Raw genomic sequence first — 16,982 nt, 5'->3', positions numbered from 1 at the left:
TCCAGTTCTTTCTCTGATTCCTTCAATAGGGGACCTATTCTCAGTTCAGTGGTTTGCTGCTGGCATTCACCTCTATATTTGCTGTATTCTGGCTGTGTCTCTCAGGAGCGATCTACATCCGGCTCCTGTCGGTCTGCACTTCTTTGCTTCATCCATCTTGTCTAATTGGGTGGCTGTATATGTATGGGCCACATGTGGGGCAGGCTCTGAATGGGTGTTCGTTCAGTCTCTGTTTTAATCTTTGCCTCTCCCTTCCCTGCCAAGGGTATTCTTTTTCCTCATTTAAAGAAGGAGTGAAGCATTCACATTTTGATCATCCGTCTTGAGTTTCGTTTGTTCTAGGGATCTAGGGTAATTCAAGCATTTGGGCTAATAGCCACTTATCAATGAGTGCATACCATGTATGTCTTTCTGTGATTGGGTTAGCTCACTCAGGATGATATTTTCCAGTTCCAACCATTTGCCTACGAATTTCATAAACTCGTTGTTTTTGATAGCTGAGTAATATTCCATTGTGTAGATGTACCACATTTTCTGTATCCATTCCTCTGTTGAAGGGCATCTGGGTTCTTTCCATTTTCTGGCTATTATAAATAAGGCTGCGATGAACATAGTGGAGCACGTGTCTCTTTTATATGTTGAGGCATCTTTTGGGTATATGCCCAAGAGAGGTATAGCTGGATCCTCAGGCAGTTCAATGTCCAATTTTCTGAGGAACCTCCAGACTGATTTCCAGAATGGTTTTACCAGTCTGCAATCCCACCAACAATGGAGGAGTGTTCCTCTTTCTCCACATCCTCGCCAGCATCTGCTGTCACCTGAGTTTTTGATCTTAGCCAATCGCACTGGTGTGAGGTGAAATCTCAGGGTTGTTTTGATTTGCATTTCCCTTATGACTAAAGATGTTGAACATTTCTTTAGGTGTTTCTCAGCCATTCGGCATTCCTCAGCTGTGAATTCTTTGTTTAGCTCTGAACCCCATTTTTTAATAGGGTTATTTGTCTCCCTGCGGTCTAACTTCTTGAGTTCTTTGTATATTTTGGATATAAGGCCTCTATCTGTTGTAGGATTGGTAAAGATCTTTTCCCAATCTGTTGGTTGCCGTTTTGTCCTAACCACAGTGTCCTTTGCCTTACAGAAGCTTTGCAGTTTTATGAGATCCCATTTGTCGATTCTTGATCTTAGAGCATAAGCCATTGGTGTTTTGTTCAGGAAATTTTTTCCAGTGCCCATGTGTTCCAGATGCTTCCCTAGTTTTTCTTCTATTAGTTTGAGTGTGTCTGGTTTGATGTGGAGGTCCTTGATCCACTTGGACTTAAGCTTTGTACAGGGTGATAAGCATGGATCGATCTGCATTCTTCTACATGTTGCCCTCCAGTTGAACCAGCACCATTTGCTGAAAATGCTATCTTTTTTCCATTTGATGGTTTTGGCTCCTTTGTCAAAAATCAAGTGACCATAGGTGTGTGGGTTCATTTCTGGGTCTTCAATTCTATTCCATTGGTATATCTGTCTGTCTCTGTACCAATACCATGCAGTTTTTATCACTATTGCTCTGTAATACTGCTTGAGTTCAGGGATAGTGATTCCCCCTGAAGTCCTTTTATTGTTGAGGATAGCTTTAGCTATCCTGGGTTTTTTGTTATTCCAGATGAATTTGCAAATTGTTCTGTCTAACTCTTTGAAGAATTGGATTGGTATTTTGATGGGGATTGCATTGAATCTGTAGATTGCTTTTGGTAAAATGGCCATTTTTACTAAATTAATCCTGCCAATCCATGAGCATGGGAGATCTTTCCATCTTCTGAGGTCTTCTTCCATTTCTTTCCTCAGTGTCTTGAAGTTCTTATTGTACAGATCTCTTACTTGCTTGGTTAAAGTCACACCGAGGTACTTTATATTATTTGGGTCTATTATGAAGGGTGTCGTTTCCCTAATTTCTTTCTCGGCTTGTTTCTCTTTTGTATAGAGGAAGGCAACTGATTTATTTGAGTTAATTTTATACCCAGCCACTTTGCTGAAGTTGTTTATCAGCTTTAGTAGTTCTCTGGTGGAACTTTTGGGATCACTTAAATATACTATCATGTCATCTGCAAATAGTGATATTTTGACTTCTTCTTTTCCGATCTGTATCCCTTTGATCTCCTTTTGTTGTCTGATTGCTCTGGCTAGAACTTCAAGAACTATATTGAATAAGTAGGGAGAGAGTGGGCAGCCTTGTCTAGTCCCTGATTTTAGTGGGATTGCTTCAAGTTTCTCTCCATTTAGTTTAATGTTAGCAACTGGTTTGCTGTATATGGCTTTTACTATGTTCAGGTATGGGCCTTGAATTCCTATTCTTTCCAGGACTTTTATCATGAAGGGGTGTTGAATTTTGTCAAATGCTTTCTCAGCATCTAATGAAATGATCATGTGGTTCTGTTCTTTCAGTTTGTTTATATAATGGATCACGTTGATGGTTTTCCGTATATTAAACCATCCCTGCATGCCTGGGATGAAGCCTACTTGATCATGATGGATGATTGTTTTGATGTGCTCTTGAATTCGGTTTGCCAGAATTTTATTGAGTATTTTTGCGTCGATATTCATAAGGGAAATTGGTCTGAAGTTCTCTTTCTTTGTTGTGTCTTTGTGTGGTTTAGGTATAAGAGTAATTGTGGCTTCGTAGAAGGAATTCGGTAGGGCTCCATCTGTTTCAATTTTGTGGAATAGTTTGGATAATATTGGTATGAGGTCTTCTATGAAGGTTTGATAGAATTCTGCACTAAACCCGTCTGGACCTGGGCTCTTTTTGGTTGGGAGACCTTTAATGACTGCTTCTATTTCCTTAGGAGTTATGGGGTTGTTTAACTGGTTTATCTGTTCCTGATTTAACTTCGATACCTGGTATCTGTCTAGGAAATTGTCCATTTCCTGAAGATTTTCAAATTTTGTTGAATATAGGTTTTTATAGTAAGATCTGATGATTTTTTGAATTTCCTCTGAATCTGTAGTTATGTCTCCCTTTTCATTTCTGATTTTGTTAATTTGGACACACTCTCTGTGTCCTCTCGTTAGTCTGGCTAAGGGTTTATCTATCTTGTTGATTTTCTCAAAGAACCAACTTTTGGTTCTGTTGATTCTTTCTATGGTCCTTTTTGTTTCTACTTGGTTGATTTCAGCTCTGAGTTTGATTATTTCCTGCCTTCTACTGGAAGGGAACACTCTTATAGAAGAAAGGGAGGGGGATGGTATATGGGGCTTATGTCCGGGAAACTGGGAAACGGAATAACATTTGAAATGTAAATAAAGATCTAATAAAAAAGCAATGAGTCAAAAAAAGCACACACACACACAAATAAAAACATTTATGTTTTTAGTAGATATATATTCGTTTAAAAGATTTGGAGCCAAGTTATATGTAGTTATGTATGAATCCAAGTTACAACTATAGAGAGAATTGAGTCTCATATATAAAACATAGACATAGGAGGCCAAATAAATCTTATTTTGGTAATTAATCGTAAGTATAATTAGAAGAATATATGAACATATTAAAGAGTATTAAGTACTTGATAACTAACTTGTATGTTTTAATTATTTTTAACAGTTTATAATGTGTTTGTATTGTTAGGTTTAAGCTGGAGGCACTGTTAGGACACAAAAAGATTAATAAGTTGGGAAAAAGTAGCAAGACCTTGGCTGAGGGAGCTGTTATCACAAGGCCACAATATGTATTGTAGCTTATTTGGTTATCAACAGTGCAGAATTTAGCTTTAGAAAGAAAGCACATTGGGCTGAAAGGAACACATTGCCTGTGTGGGCTACTGTGGGAAAGCCTGCACGTGATGAACTGCTGTGGCGTGGGATGGGGTGGGATGTGTGTATGAGAGATCCTTGTCATCCTTGGCAGCCCCAGGATTCAGCATTTTCTCATACAATGGAATCATAGATAAGCCCCCAAGGACAGTGGCCAAGCTGCCACTGCCAGAGGGAGGGCAGGGCAATAGGCACTGGTGCCTTTGGCTGCCAGGGCCTCTGGGGTCTTTTCCTAGTGATAGGCCAGGGTAGGTGGGAAATTGGGGGATAGGGGTGGCAGTGATAGGAAGGGGTAGGGGTTGGGGGTGAGGGATGGGAGAGGTGATAATGGTGATGTCAGAGTGGAATCTTTTTCCTTCTCCTCAGAGCCTTAAGGCTAGAGGCCCTTCAGTGTAGGGTAAATCTTTGTTGACTTCACTTTGTAAAACCCTCTTGGGAGGGTTCGACACCTCCTTTATTTATAGGAGGCTCTGGTTCGGGGGTGGCTCAGAACCTGTTATTGAATTCTTGCTCATTTTCTGGCCCTCGGGATTGCTCAGGAAGACCTTAGGTGACCTCAGTGCAGAGCCTGTGAGAGAGGCAGATCCAGAGGCAACAACTGGGAATAAAATAGGATGGAAGCTCATCCTCAAAGTCTTTCTTTCGGGCCTGGCAGATTGTCCAATCTCAAGTGTGTCTATCCCAGCATGCCCCACCAGGATGCAGGGGCAGGGGTCTATGAAGTTTATCACAAAAGGTATTGAGCTGTTTAATAGAAATCGCTATATGCCTGTTCTCCAGGACTCCCCTCAAATGTTTATCTGACTGCTCTATCTGTGAGAGGGGCTGTTGCCCATTTTCAGAGAGGTCCACCTACCCAGCTGGTTGTAGAGGTCTTCTCAAGGGTCTCTTTTCATGGAACCAGATGTGGAAGCCAGAATCAGGGGCGGTGAGGGAAGCAGAGTCATAAATCCTTGAAACAGACTCCAGGGACTAGCATCTAGTCCAGAGCTACGACTGTATTGCATAGTAGCAAGCATATTTATATGGCCTTTGGATCAATGGGGAAGCAACCCTTGCTTTGGAGTAGTCAACCATCCATTGTCATTATGGGAAGGTGCCAGACTGCCAGCACCAGAGGGGACCTCCATGAAGAAAGGAGAAGTAGCCACTGCCCTGTTCCAGGCCCAAAGTGAAGATCACTAGTTTGGTAAGATTCTCTAACTTGTGTCACACAGTATGCCAGCAGACATAGGGCACTCGAATACTATTTGAGCAGTATGGAAGCTTCCCTCAGCGTCCTCCAGGTCTCACTCACTACTTCTAAAGTCTATACTCCACAAAATTGGAAAATCTGAACAAAATGGACAATTTTCTAGACCTATACCACTTTTCAAGGTCAATTCAAGATCAAGTAAGCTATTTAAAGAAATAGAAGCAGTCATTAAAAGTCTGCCAACTAAATAAGCCCAGGGCCAGATAGTTTTAATGCAGAATTCTACCAAACTTTCAAAGGAGAGCTAATTATCAATACTCCTCAATCTACTCCACAAAACAGAAACAGAAGGAACACTGCCAAACTCATTCTATGAGGCCAGTCACCCTGATACCTTAACCACACAAAGACTCAACAAAGAAAGAGAACTTCAGACTGATTTCCTGTATGAATATTGATGCAGAAATACTCCATACTCACAAATCCAATCAAGAAACACATCAAAATGATCATTCATCATGATCAAGTAGGCTTCGTCCCAGGAATGCCGGGATGGCTCAATATATGAAAATATATCAATATAATTCACCATATAAACAAACCAATGGGACACAATGACACCCAAAAGGAGTAGAAAATGCTGGGTCCTCTTTCCTGTTATTTTTGTTGTTAGAGGTGGAATTATGTTTGTGTGTCTCTCTTCTTTTTGTTTTGTTCCAAGGAGATGTACTGTCTTACTTTTTCTAGGGTATAGTCTCCCTCCTTTTGTTGTTCCCTTACTGCTTTTAATATTCTTTGTTTTGTGCATTTGGTGTTTTGACTATTATGTGACAGGAGGAATTTCTCTTCTGGTCCAATCTATTAGGAGTTCTGTAGGCTTCTTGTATGTTTACGGGCATCTCTTTCTTTAGGTTAGGGGAGTTTTCTTCTATGATTTTTTCCTGATCTCTTCCCTAGGTTTTCTATCTCCAGGGTTGTGTCCATGTTTTCTATGGTATCTTCTGTTCTGAGATTCTCTCTTTTATCTCTTGTATTCGGTTGGTGATGCATCTATGACTCCTGATCTCTTCCCCCAGTTTCCTATCTCCAAGGTTGTCTCCCTTTGTGCTTTCTTTATTGTTTCTATTTCCATGTTTAACTCTTGGATGGTTTTGTTCAATTCTTTCACACGTTTGGTTGTGTTTTCATGTCATTCTTTAAGGGATTTCTGTGTTTCCTCTTTAAGGGATTCTACTTGTTTACCTGTGTTGTCTTGTATTTCTTTAAAGGAGTTATTTATGTCCTTCCTAAAGTCGTCTAACATCATCATGACATGTAATTTATATCAGAAGCTTGCCTTTCTGGTGTGTTATGATATCCAGTATTTGCTTTGGTGGGGGAACTGGGTTCTGATGATGCCAAGTGGCCTCGGTTTCTGTTACTTAGGTTCTTGTACTTGCCTCTCCCCATAAGGTTGTCCCTGGTATTAGCTTGTCTTGCTGTCTCTGACAGTGGCTTGACCCTCCTGGAATCCTGTGAGCCAGCACTCCTGGGAGACCAGGTCTCTCCCAGCAGCACTTGGGAACTGAGAGCTGTGGCACTCAGAAACTGGAGGGATCTTGTCCCAGACTGCTCCTAAGTTCCTGTGTCCTGACAGCTCTACGCAGGTTCCTTCAAGCAGAAATGGTGGTCTCACCTGTGTAAGCACTTCTGGGAGTCCGGCTCTCTCCCTGTGGGATCTGGGAACAAATTTGCTGTGGCACAGGGTCACAGCTGATCGAAACTAGAAGTGATCAAGGGTTTTAAAGTAATTAAAATGAAATATTGAAGTCACTAAAGTAACACCATCTTGTTCTGACTCCATTTTGTGTCTGCCTAGACACTACTCTGCTTCTACTTCTCAATAGCCACATCCCCCTTGGCAACACTTTTGGCGCTGACTGTGACTCTGGCTATGCACTGTCCAGATGTATAAACCAAAATAATTAAGCATGCAAGCAGAAGACATCAACCTAAATTAACTAGAGGAAATGGAAATCAAAAATTATTGTGTTGTATGGAAAATCCTAAGCTCTACAAAAAAAAAGCTATATTTTAAGGTTGCTCAACCCCCTTTAATACTGATGTAATTGTGGCTTTTGTGTTTAAAAATACTGTGCCCCATGGTCTGGAGATGGCTCAGGGCTTAAGAGCATGGGCTCCTCTTCCAAAGGACTATGATTCAACTCCTAGAATATACATGGCAACTCACAGCTGTCTGTGACTCCAGTTTTAGGACATCCGACAGCCTCACATGTACATACATGTAGGCAAAAACACTAATGCACGTAAAAATAAAAATAAATTACTTTAAAAATACTGTACACCTAAGCCTTGGCACAAGGAAACTTTTTGGCGGCATTAACTTATTCTTGGTCTGGACACTATTAAAGGACTCATATTATTACTTGGCTTGATTAGTGTGGTTTTCAGTAACTACTGTGTGGGGATCATTTCAAGTCTTATTGATTGAATTATATGAAGCCATTTAATGTCAGTTATAGTAGCATAAGCCTTTAATTCCAATACTCAAGAAGTGGAGGCAGGTGGGATTCTGAGTTTGAGGCCAACCCAACAGGACCCACAAAATGAGTTCTAGGGCAGCCATGAACACACAGTGAGGCTTTATCTCAAATAAATACAAAGTAATCAAACCACTTAATTTCTATACTATTGCTACAAGAAAATATTTTTTGTTCATTACACACTTCCAGAGGATATTTCTTTTTTTTTTTTATAAAGGATAACATTTAATTGGGGTTGGCTTACAGGTTTAGTGATTCAGTCTGTTATAATCAGGGAAGCAGTGTTCAGGCAGGCATGGCACAGGAGATGAGAGCTCTATATCTTCATCTGAAGGCTGCTAGGAGAAGACTGGCTCCCACATGGCTAGGAAGAGTGTCTCAAAGCCCACTCCTACAGTGATACACTTCTTCCAACAAAGCCACACCTATTTCAACAAGGCCACACCTCCTAATAGGCTACTTCCTGGGCCAAGCATATTCAAAGCACCAGTTACCCTCTACAGGTCTGTGGATTGTAAATGATTATCATTTACACAGCAGGTAATGTCCACTTATAAGTGAGTACCTGCCATATTTGTCTTTCTGGGGCTGGGTACCTAGCTTTAGATGATATTTTATTTTCCTAATTCCATCCATTTGGCAGTCCATTTCATGCTGTCATTTTTACAATAGCTGCATAATACTCCATTATGTAAATGTACTGCATTACATTTTTTTATCCATTCTTCAGTTGATGGGCACTTAGGTTGTTGCCAATTTTGTCTAATACAAATAAAGCTGCTATGAACATGGTTGAGGACATGTCCTTGTGGCAGTCCTTGCGCTTTGGGTATATGCTCACAAGTATAGCTGATGCTCATGAGTGAGATGGATTCTCATTTTTCTGAGAAACTTCCATACTCATTTTCAAAGTGGTTGTATAAGTTTGCACTCCCAGAGGATATTTCTTCTCCCTTCTCTTGAACCATTATGAAGAAGTGTGTGTGTGTGTGTGTGTGTGTGTGTGTGTGTGTGTGTGTGTGTGTGTGTGTGTTTGTGTTAGTAGAAGCAGTTGTAGTGAAGAGGAGGCTTCATCAAATTGTTCGTTGCAAAACTAAATAATCATTACCACAGTTAGTTATGGTCATAATTCTGTACATGAGGGATGAGTGTAATCTGAATTTTAAAATGATCACATCAATTGAGAAAAGCTTATTACCAGATCAAACATCTATCTAGCACAGCAGTTCTCAACATGTGAGGGGGTCAAGTACCAGATATCCTGTATATCAGATATTTACATTATGATTCATAATAGTAGCAAATTTACAGCTGTGAAATGGCAATGAAATAATTTTATGGTGGCTGCTCACTACAGTATGTGGAACTGTGTGTTAAAGGGTTACAGTGTTAGGAAGTTTGAGAACCACTGCTCTAGAATGTGGTGGCTGAAGTCATGGCTTCATCATTAGGAGCCTGGATTGTATAAGTATGCTATGTCTGACAGTGATGCATGGGTATTTTGTATTAGGATGGGGTTGCGTTGTGTATTTAAGGTTTTCAAAGAGTGATTTAAAGTTGTAAAATACTACTTAAAGGCCATGGTGACTTTAAAAATCTAAAATAATATTTAGAATAAAGACCATAGCAGAGTATCAGGTACCTATATTGGGAATGAGGTGCCTAAAGCCTGTGAGACTGTCAACTCTGAAGTACAAAGAAGAACCATTTCATGGGAGAGAACACTGCTGTCACTTTTGTCCCAGCTAGTTAGCTACACACCATAATCCATGCAAGGCTGCCATGGAATAACTGATCCATGTCTACAAATGGATAATGAGATAGGAACCAAGAGAATGGGGAAAGTGCAGAATCCCGTAAGAACTGGCCTTAGGAGGTTAAAGGCAGAGAGGGACTGCAGGAGTCACAAAGACCCATACTCACGTATTGATAGGAGAAGGGGACAGGGGCTTGGCTGCTCTATCTACACCAGTGAAAACTACAAACAATACAGGAACCTATTTTTACAAACACTCACAAATCTTTTAAAATATCAATAAATATAACAATGCCAGAATTATGTTTACTATAACATGTGATGCCATATTGCATATAATATAATATAACATAACATAATATAGTAAATATATCAAAGTCCTTCAGAAGGGGCTGTAGGACCTTTCATTCTGACAGATGCTTAAGGAGGAATCAGCCATTTGGGACTGGGAATTAATCAGTCACCATCATTTCTTGGCATTTATGGTAAACAACCATATAAGAATTTAGGCACAGTGAACAGCTATAAACCTTACAAACTGAATGCTATTGGAAAGACAAAAGTAAAATTAAACATCAAACCTTCATCATTTAATGTATTAGGGTTCTCTAAGAGAACAGAACTATTAAAACAAGCATATGTATGTATATATGTGTATGTATTCTGATATATAATATATTATATAACATATATAATTACATATATAATCATATATATGTAATTATTACATTTGCAATGCCATAGGCTAGCCAAACAATGCCTGTTTCACATTGGAAAGGCTGACTATCTAGTAGTCGTTCAGTCCACAAGTGAGGTAAAAAGTCCCAACATTCTCAATTTAGTACTGAGGAGGATTCCTAAGGGATGTTGGTCTCCAGTCTATGTTGAAATCAAGGAAGGTGATTCTACTGTCAGTGATGGAATGCCCCAGCAAGGAGACCGATGAACTCAGTGGGGAGAGTAAGGACAAGCAGGTGAACTGCAAAGTTTCTGTCTTCTGTGTACTTTTATCTAGCCTGTCACCAGACAGTGCCACCCACATTTAGGGTGCATCTTCTTGCTTGAAATAATCTAATCAAGAAAATAATTCATGATAATTTTTAAGTTTTAATATAATTACGTCATTTCCCTCTTTCCTTTCTCCAACACCTTCCATGCAACCTCCATCTTCCCTTTTTCTTAAATTCATGGCTTTTCTTTAATTGTTGATCCACCATGCGTGTACAACTATACATGTACATGCGCACACACATGTATATTATATACATCACATATATAATATATAACATATATCATACACATCACATATAACACATACGTATGTTATAGGTCACATATTGTGTGTGTGTGTGTGTGTGTGTGTGCGCGCGCACAACTGATTTATCTACAACACAATTCCTGCACACAAGGCTCAGGGGTCATTATGGAAGAAGGGACAGGAATATCGTGTCAGAGAAACCAAGAGTTTGCTTTCAGGTTGTGTCTCCTAGGAATGTCAAACTATACCCATGAAGTGTCACTAACATGATGCTACCAAAAGCCAGGCTATTTTCGAAGGGGGAAAGTTCGCAAGGGCTCAACCCCAGACAAAGAACTACTAGCAACTAAAGAGTAGCATTGAGATCTAGAGAAACAGTATACCCTAGGGCAGTTGTTCTCAACCTTCTTAATGCTTTGGCTCTTTAATACAGTTCCTCATGCTGTGCTGACCCTCCAACCATAAAATTATTTTCATGAATACTTCATAACTGTTACTTTTGTTACTGTTATGAATCATAATGTAAATATCTGATATGCAGGATGTCTGATATGTGACCCCTCTGAAAACATCTTTCAACCCCCAAAGGGGTCGCAAGCCACATGCTGAGAACTGCTGCCCATTGAGTATGTATTACTGTATGATCAGCCCTGAAAACATAGTGACATTATATAGACTAGGCAGGTTATATCTATATAGTTAGGAATAGACATATAGTAATTAAAGAAAAAGAAGCCATGAATTTGATATGGAGCAGGGTGGGGTATAGTAAGGAAACAAAAATAGGAAAGGGTGTAATTATATTATACTTAAAAATAAAACTCAAAGTGCTGGGTTTGGTGGTAGAGGAGGTGCATAACAAGTATGAGGCCCTGCTTCTGAACCACAGACAATCAAGTACTGATAAAGGCCCAGTACAAACACTCAAGCTTCACATCTGGCTGTGAGAGAGATCTGAGAGTGAAGAGGATTTCCCTTTAATAATTCAAAATATAAATAGAGAATGTAGAAAAGTACCTGATAGAAGAAAAAGTTTAAGGTTTCACATCATGTAGTGATTTCATTTTATGGTGGATTGGGGACTGTTGCAGTAAAAATAAAACAGCAGCCAGTTCCCAACCCTGGTGGTCACAGTCTCTCACTAGTTCTGGCTCTAGCGTGCCATTGGAACTAATGCTAATTTATCTCAGTGGCTCCATGCTGTCCCCATCTACTTTCTGACCCACTGTCTGCAAGTCATTTCAAGATGGTACCCTGTCAGGCTGCCCCACCCTCACTTACAGCTCCACCACACCAGGCACTCACATCCCAATTCCGTGGAGTGCCCAGTGCATCCAGCCACTAAATCCAATCAAGTAGCCACATGAAAGAACATATCACACAATATCCTCTGATCCATTTGATAAGATATAATTTGCCAATCTAGACAGCACAAAATCCTGTTCACATCCATCCCTTAAGAATAGTCAACTTGTAAATGTGCAGAAAGGAATCTTAACATATGCCGCCATGTTCTCTCGGCTGCCTCCCACCTCCTCCTCCTCCTCCTCCTCCTCCTCCTCCTCCTCCTCCTCCTCTCCCTCCTCCTCCTCCTCTTCCTCCTCTCCCTCCTCCTCCTCTCCCTCCTCCTCCTCCCCCCCCATGTCTCCTCTGCCTCAAATGGGATACCAGTGTTTCTGGTTGACCTTTCCTACACAACAGAGAGCAGCCTGGGGTTTAACTCATTGGGAATTCATTTTTTCTGTTCCATCTAGTGATATTGCTGCTCCATTAGTAAGCCATGTCATGTATTTTCTTTCTGGTTTTCATTCCTCTACAGCCTGGAACATCATGTTTACCTCCACAGAAGTGGAAAGGAGGAAACAAAGGGAGATACTGAGGCATGAGGAGGCAGTGTACATGGGAAGCCCCAGTGATGATGAGACCATAATCGACAGTTTCTTTTCCCTTGCATCTCCAAGGATATTTTCGCTTCCTGGACATCATTAAAGCATCAACCCCATTCAGATAATGACCATGTCACTTAGGCCTGGTAATCGTTGATCATTTACCCTCTAACATTTTAAACTTTATTTTGTGTGTGTTTGGACAATGAAATCAACCTGGAGCTTATTTTGTAGTTAATGTCATTCTGCTTCTTCAGCAAAGCCTCCTTCCCTTCTTCTTCCCTTCTCCCTTCTCATTTCACCTCCCCCTCTTTTCTCATTTCCTCTCCCTTCTCACTTCTCCCCGTCCCTCTTCCTTCACATCCCCTCTCTTCTCACCTCTTCTTCCCCGTCCCTCTTCCTTCACATCCCCTCTCTTCTCACCTCTTCTTCCCCATCCCTCTTCCTTTTTCATCCCCTCCCCCTTTTCATCCTTCATCCCCTACCCATCGTCTCCTCACCCCCTTCCATGTCTCCCCTCCTTCCCATCCCCCTCCTTCCTCATCTTGTCTCCTGTCTCATCCCTCTTCCCTCATTCTCCATCCTCCGCTCTCCTCTTCCTCTTCAGGTAGGCAAAGCATCTTTGTTCTCTAGATATTTGGACTTCATCTTTATTGATACTGTACTCTCCCATACTTTCATCCCTAACAAGGTGGTTGTATCTCCATGAAACTTTCTTTATTTCCCCGTATGATTCCCATTACTACAGTGCAAACCTGGCTTCTTTATTCATCTGCCATGCTGCATCCTTGAACACAGCAGCAGCTGTGACTCTGAATGCTATGATAGCTTCTCCTGTAGGAATAGTCCACCAGCTCAGGGTTCAACGCCATTTCCATCACTAGGTAGTCTCTTTTTCTTTTTTTTTCTTTCTTTCTTTTTTTTTTTCGGAGCTGGGGACCGAACCCAGGGCCTTGCGTTTGCTAGGCAAGCGCTCTACCACTGAGCTAAATCCAAACCCTAGGTAGTCTCTCCTTCGCATACCACCTGGTACCAAGTCAATCTAGAGGGGCAGTGAGAGGTAGGGCAACTCTCATTGGTATCCACTTAACCATGGTACAGTACTAGACCTGACTCAGATGATAAAGCCTGGTGAAATGCATAGACCTTTGTACGCTCATGCCACCAGCATAATCCCAGGGATAGCTGGGGTCCATCAACCTAGCTTGGTGAGCGACCCAAACCTTGACTGCATTTGCAAAGCCTGTATTCCAAAGTCCAACAGCCTGGGCACCTGCCTACACTATTACTTAATTAAGATCCTGCCCCCAGAAACTATCTTCAAACATCCTAGCCTAGCTGTTATCATGAAGCCTGTTGTATTCCCATGAACCCTGCCTGCTATAGCTATCCTCACATCCCCAGGCCTAACTGGATCTATCAGACTGTACATTATCCCAGGCTGATGAGAGTTCAAGATTCTACCCTTATTCTTCCAGAGAAATACTAATAATTTACCTAGCCATAGCTTGAGTGGCACAGCCTTATTCCACCCTAGCCTGATGAATGACCCACTACATTCCCACATTCACAGCCCTAGCTTGGCTGAAGCAGCCTGGAAAACAGCCCATCCTAGTGAGTGATCAAGACACTACCCTACTATACTATTTTCACACTTCAGGCCTCACTCCTGTCAGGCAGCTTGTACCATTGCCATGCCTGGTTGGCAGGATCTCGCCTTCCCAGATATGCTTAAAATAGCTAGTGGTCTCACAATCCTACCCTTACTGGGCATCCATGAAGAATTGCGAGTAACCCAGAAAGTTCCTCAATTCTACACCATTATTATGCTCCCAGGCCTGACTCCGGTAGTTAATCCTGCACACAAGCCCAGCCTGTGAGTGACCTCACAGGCTTTTTCAAAATCTTACATTCCTAGAGCCTCCAGCTGATATGAGGTTAAGTCGCCTGCTTACCAACCTACCTGAAAGAGTGACCAAGACCTGGGCCTCCCACCAGCCTAACAATTCCAGGACTTGTTCCAGTCAAGCCTTGTAGGCACCAGAGAGAAAAAAAAATGCGTCTTAGTGTCTAGTGGATATCCTCTTCATACAAAGAGGCCTAGCTTGGGTCATACAGCCTGACTAACAACCCAGCCCTAAGACCGATCAAGAAGCTTCCTTCCAGCTCTAATCAAACTTTGACAATTTCAACCTGCTGGGTAACTCAGACTCCTGTCTTCCATTGCTATCCTAATAGTCGCAGATATTGGTCAAGCCACAAAAACACTAGCTCAGACTGGAAAAAAAGCAACAGCGTATCCTAACATACCAACCTCAAACTCCTAGACCTGGACCGTATCTAAATTTCACACCGTGTGAAAATGAATTTCTGTATAAAAAGGTAAAAAATTAAAAGCGAAAATTGGTACAGCGATACCTTTTTTTCCATCCTGACCCAAGGACTTGTGATGTCGTGTACAAACAATTAGATACTAACTACTAGTAATCAATCCAAAGTGGGGCCAGTCTCAGGGAGAAAAAGGGGGACTAGGAAATTTATCACATAAGATAGTGTGATGCCCACATCCTACCTCCCCTGGAAGAAACAACCTTATTCATTCTCAGAGCCACCACCCCATTCTATTCCTCTTCCTGTCCCTACTCCACATCTTTCTCTTTCTACCCACATTTCTCAGAAACTGTCTTCTGTAATTTTCTTTTCTCTGGCATATATGTTTTATAAAAATACTTAATTCTCCAATGTAGGGCTAAACATATCCATGGCAAAAACGGACAGAACACTTTAGAACAAAGTGTTTCTAAGGGTGATAAAGAACTTATGTCCATGCCGAATATAAAAAAAACCCTTTACTCCCTAATTACAATATCTTATCATAGCCTGTTGAGAACAAGGACATTCCTAACAATGGTCTCCTTCAAATGTTTTTAAAAAATCAAAAAAACACCTACCTTGTTCCAAAGAGCTATCAGGATTCCTGAGAAAAACAACCTCACAAAATAGATGTATTGTTGGCTTAATACACTGATGATAAAAAATTTGCTTTCTGGGTGCCTACTTTAATTAGAAGACAAGGAGAAAGGGATGTAAAGATGAAAAGATTTCCATATGAAGATGTTAGGGATGGAAAGGAGAATGAGAAAAGGTTTGTGTGGGTCTGAGTAAGTTATTGAAGGTATGTACATGATACTTAGCTAGGATTTGTATGTCTTCAACATTGAAGAGTGACCTCTGTGTACATCAAGAATTCTTATAATTTATTAGCATAAATCCTAAAGCTTTAAGCAATTAAATTATTACAGCTACTGGGTAAAAAATGTTAATGTTTGCGTTGATACCTCTTCAGATTTATTTATGCTGTTCACAGAAAAGGGAAGATGATCTCCAAACTAAGTTTTAGATAAATATGCAGGGCCATTGTCTGTTTTAATTTGTTTTTGTTTGTTATCTCCCATTACCAACTCCAGGAAAGTCTAGTTTCTGAGATCATTCGGAAGAATAAACCTTAATTGAACAAGCTCATTTATGACTCAAAAAAAAAAACCCCAAATATATAAACACACCCAGGGGATAAAGTATTAACTTATTAAGGAGCAGCCTGAAAAATAAACTTATACTTTAATCCCCACTGACACCTACAGAAACACAGCAAAATTATGAAAGATGATGAGGGACCAGAGGCTTTACAACTATGCTTTGTCCTGTAGGCTTTCTCTGGATCCCAACAGGACTGACTCTGATTTAAACCACATGAAGACCACATGGTATTCTTGCCTCGTTTAGCAAACTTCCTCTCATAATCTGTGACTCTATCCCCTGACTCTTATGTGGATCATAGTTTGCATGACTCAACTAAATGTCACAGGTTTAAACAGGAATCCAAGTTTTATTGTCTTTAAAATATCACTATGAAATTATGTGAATAAACCCATACAGGTGGGAAAATGCTCAAGAGGTTGGTTAGATGCTCTTGAAACTGCACACATGTGGTTTGGGGAAATCAGGAAGGCTTCCTCATCAAGATTCACTGCTTGTGTGTCAGTCTTTTCCTGTCCTTGGGGATGCAAAAATATCCCTGATCTATAGAGTCACGACTGTAGGGGAGGAGCTTTCTTTACAATGAGATGGTTCTACAGCTTTATGCGCAACTTCAAATGCTCAAAGAGCAATACCCCTGCACCAACCCACCCTGGACCATCAAGTCACTGCAGGACTGGGCACACCCTCCATCACCGTAGCCAGACAAGGATGCCCAACCAGGGCAATAGGATCCACGGACAGGCAACAGGTTCAGTGTCAGCCTCCCCTCCCCCTCCCTGCTCCAGTTGTTTGGGGGCCCACATGAAGACAAAGCTTCATATCTGATACATATGTGGTGGTGGAGACTCAGGTGCTCCCCATGCTAAATCCGGTTGGTGGTTCAGTCTCTGGGAGCCCACAATGGTCCAGGTTAGTCCACTCTAGTCTTACTGTGGAGACCCCATCCTCCTTGGGTCTCCCAATCCTTCCCCCAACTCCTCCACAAGACTCTTGAACTCCATTTAAT

At 41.1% G+C, this 16,982-nt stretch overlaps 1 pseudogene across 1 annotated transcript in view; it reads right to left on the bottom strand.

The window, feature by feature from the left end:
• The window catches only part of Ptp4a1l1 (protein tyrosine phosphatase 4A1 like 1), a 65,176-nt pseudogene that overhangs the window by 31,676 nt on the left and 16,518 nt on the right, over positions 1-16,982 (bottom strand). The window lies entirely within an intron of this gene.

This window comes from Rattus norvegicus, chromosome X (assembly GCF_036323735.1).
Source record: "Rattus norvegicus strain BN/NHsdMcwi chromosome X, GRCr8, whole genome shotgun sequence".
Classification (NCBI taxonomy): domain Eukaryota; kingdom Metazoa; phylum Chordata; class Mammalia; order Rodentia; family Muridae; genus Rattus; species Rattus norvegicus.
Note: the sequence above shows the minus strand (reverse complement) of the source record. Positions and strands in the feature narration are given on the sequence as shown.